Genomic DNA, 3,637 nt, shown 5'->3' on the forward strand with positions numbered 1-3,637 from the left:
AAGTACAATATTTCTCTCTGAAATGTAGAAGTAGAAATACATAGAGAAAGTGGCATGAGAAAGAAAAGACTCAAGTAAAGTACAAATACCTCAAATTTGTACTTAAGTACAGTACTTGAGTAAATGTACTTTGTTACATTCCACCACTGCCAGCCGGCCATCATGTGCTGAGTAAGTACTGAGAGAAATACAGGTGAGGGGCCGAGGCGGGAAGCCTTCCAAAAGGACGCGGCGTTCTCCGATCACGGCAGGACACCGCCTCATCTTTTCTCTCTGTCTCTCAGGTAACAACAGAGGGACAGATGGGGGTTGATGAAGTGGTGTTAGCAGGAGACACGAGGGTCTCTGTAACTGTCTGCACGGCGCTGCAGCACATACACGGGAACTTTAGGAAACCCAGTCAGCACAGGACAGACAACCTCTGAGGAGCAGCCATCTTCTCCACTCAGTGTCAGTCCTTTCGGTTGATTTATCTGGTATTTGGCATGAAAGGTTATACAAATACGCTGATGATTCAGAAGTAAAGCCATATCCTGTTCCAATCCATTTCATTTCTAGCTGCGATGTCATTCTAGTTAGAGGTCCTCTCAGTGTCTCTGAGTCTTTTGATAGGCAAAACATTATAACTGATTTTTTAATTCTGGAAAAATAATGAAATGGGATGTGCACATATATTAAAGGCAACTGGTTACAGGTCAGAAGTTGTCATGGTGGTCTAGTGTAGTGGTTGAAGACTGTATAACCAGGGCCACAAGGAATCTGTGCAGAATACGGCAGAATTTCCCACAGAATTTCAACAAATTAAAAGAAATTCAAATAAAACCCAAAATGTGAACACGTCTGCTAAATTCCAGGGATTTTCCTTTTGGATCACAGCTGAAAACTTTAAAAAACAAAATCTGCAGATCCCATTTGGGTCTGCATATAACTGTAATGTCAATGGTTCTATTCTGATCCAGGACCATAGTTGCCTGATGCTTTTTTACATGTCGTGTCTGTATCTCTACTGTAAACTATCATAAACCATAAAGCCACTGGTAGGTCCCAGAACATGTCCAGGCCTTTATCTCACTATAATTGAACATATAATAATATTGGATTTCAAATATACCCATTCACACATGCTACATGGTGTGTATTTCAACTGTAACTGTGACCATAAAATGATGTATTCTGAGCAGACACTAACTCATGTGTACCAGTGCTAGGGATAATAACACGGACACCTTTGCTTTTTAGTATTAATATATAAAAATGCCATTGTTCCACCGTCTTATTTTCTTTTTTGGCTGTAGAGCATCTCTACTCTTCTATTTATAATTCCTCAAATGTGAAGTTTCTTTATCCTCTAAACATCCACTTGAACACACAGCATACATTAACTGGGATGCACAAACCTAACTGACCACAGGGGATGCTTTGGCATGGCCAACTCAAAAAACCAAAACTAATTCACAGAATAACAAGAAACATATTAGGGCTGCAACTAACAGATTGAGTGACTAAACCTGGGAGCCTGGAAACTGTCTATAGCAACGTTTTTTAAGCCAAAGACCCCTTAACTGAGAGTGAGACGGACCAGGGACCCCCTACTGATATTCTATAAAATGAAGTTGGATATTAAACAGGGTCTACAATAACGTGTAGGGTGGCCTAAAGCCTTTATACATACGTTTTTAGTGCATAGAACAGTAAGCGATTCAAATAATATTTGTTGTCATGATTTTGTCGGTCATGTTATAATGTTAGACATACATGGGGCCCAGAGAATCTGTATCTGTGGATGGCTACCTTAGGCCAGTAAGCCTATCATCAGTGTGTTTTTTCACAAATAGGCTGAGTTATATTGGCTAATAATATGTTGGATTCATGTTAAGACATTTTAATTTTTGAAAACAACTTTCAATAACTGCAGTAACTCTGAGGCCCCTTCCAGTTGAAGATCTCTGGTATATAGCAAAAAAAGAACTATAGAGACTAAAAGCACAAACCTATCTGCACACATTGATCGCTATGCAGAAGTCATCTTTTAGCTCTTTTGCATCGTGACTGGACAAAGTCGATGTGTCTGCTTGCTCAGTAGGAGGGTCTAGACTATGATAAACCCTCAAATACATTTCACACATGGACAACCAAGATGGCTGATGAGGATTTCCTCATTAGGTTAATGTACAGTAGTAGGGCTCGTCTCCATGGGCCATGGATATAATTAGTTACACTATCTCATGAATATTTAATAATCCTGTATGTGCCACAAAAATGAATGTGTACAAATCTATACAGTCAAATGAATTTCTTAACCTCTTCAATAAACAATGAATAATTCAAACACTTGGAAATACCAACAAAACCTCTCAGGGCATTATCAGAGATGTAAATACATTTTTGCAAGGTCAAAGTCTGCTAAACCTCACCAACCCTGCAATTGCGTTATTCAGCATTTTCCGTTAAACGTTGTCATGGGTTTTAGTCACGCCGTTACACGGGTGCAGGTAGAGGACTGACGGGAGCCACGCATTTGCTTCTAGATTTTAAGTGTAAGTAAGAAAACTGAGTGTGAAATAATCCAAAACATTGCTGACTGAACACATGTTACACAATAAATCATTGTGCGCTGATAGATTTTGCCATGGCGGAGCTTTTGGCCACTGACATGCACGCAAGGAAATGAGAAATCAGCTCACTAACCTTTTTCTACTGAGAAAATAATTCAAATATTTTATAAGAAATAGGAGATTTAAAGGATTCCAGCTGCAAAAAATAAAATGTTTCTGTTTGGCTTCTGTCTTTCATATGATGCTTGGGAGCTGAATGCAAAAGAGCACTTCCTGGTTTAACTAAATGCCCCCCCCCCACCAAAGGATGTTACACTATGCTGAACAAAACAGATAAACAACACATTTTTCCACAATGCCCATTCCTACATTTAGTATTGGTTTATGCAAACTTCCCTCGACTGACTGCTGAATCCACTTACATCTCACATGCTCTACGAGTCCTCCTCATCCGCAGCTCCATGTGACTGAGCTGATAATCACATTTTTCTGAATAATAGCAGCAATACATTTGTGACTTAAACCAGTCGAATGCAACGTGCCATTAGCAGAAATGGAGTCTCATTGAAGAATTAACAGCTCAAGAGGCCACCTGAGCGTCACTGTGGCAGAGGGCATGGAGAACATTCTGTGTGCATGGGATGATGCTCTGTCAAGCAAAGCATGATGGGAATCTGGGGCAAAGAAGCAAACCCCAGAATGTTTTCATGATGACTTTAAATGCCCTCCTAACAGATAGCAACGTGGAAATGAAAAGAATGTGCTTTCTCTGTGTGCTTGGCCTTCACTGCTGCAAAGATGTAAGTGTCCTCTATAGGATTCACTGTAACCTCCATAACGGAGCAATGGAATTCAGGTGGTCTGACCCCTGTGCAGAGAGACCAGAGAACCACAGGGATCACACCACCTTTGAACCTGAACACAGCTGCTATAGCAACATAACCTTGAGAATGTAACTCAGGATGTCCCCAAGCAAAGTGATGAAATAGGATCTGAGTGATGATATCTCTCCCACTTTCACCTATTTGATTTTACTGCCACCACACCCAGTATTACTCATGTTCTCTCTTTGGCCTGCCCCC

At 40.5% G+C, this 3,637-nt stretch overlaps 1 protein-coding gene and 1 long non-coding RNA gene across 4 annotated transcripts in view; one reads left to right on the forward strand and one right to left on the reverse strand.

The window, feature by feature from the left end:
- Positions 1-3,637, reverse strand: part of sptbn4a (spectrin, beta, non-erythrocytic 4a) — a 37,995-nt gene that overhangs the window by 33,128 nt on the left and 1,230 nt on the right. The window lies entirely within an intron of this gene.
- The window catches only part of LOC116700174 (uncharacterized), a 25,167-nt gene that overhangs the window by 6,087 nt on the left and 15,443 nt on the right, over positions 1-3,637 (forward strand). The window lies entirely within an intron of this gene.

Source organism: Etheostoma spectabile, chromosome 13, assembly GCF_008692095.1.
Source record: "Etheostoma spectabile isolate EspeVRDwgs_2016 chromosome 13, UIUC_Espe_1.0, whole genome shotgun sequence".
NCBI classification, from domain to species: Eukaryota; Metazoa; Chordata; class Actinopteri; order Perciformes; family Percidae; genus Etheostoma; species Etheostoma spectabile.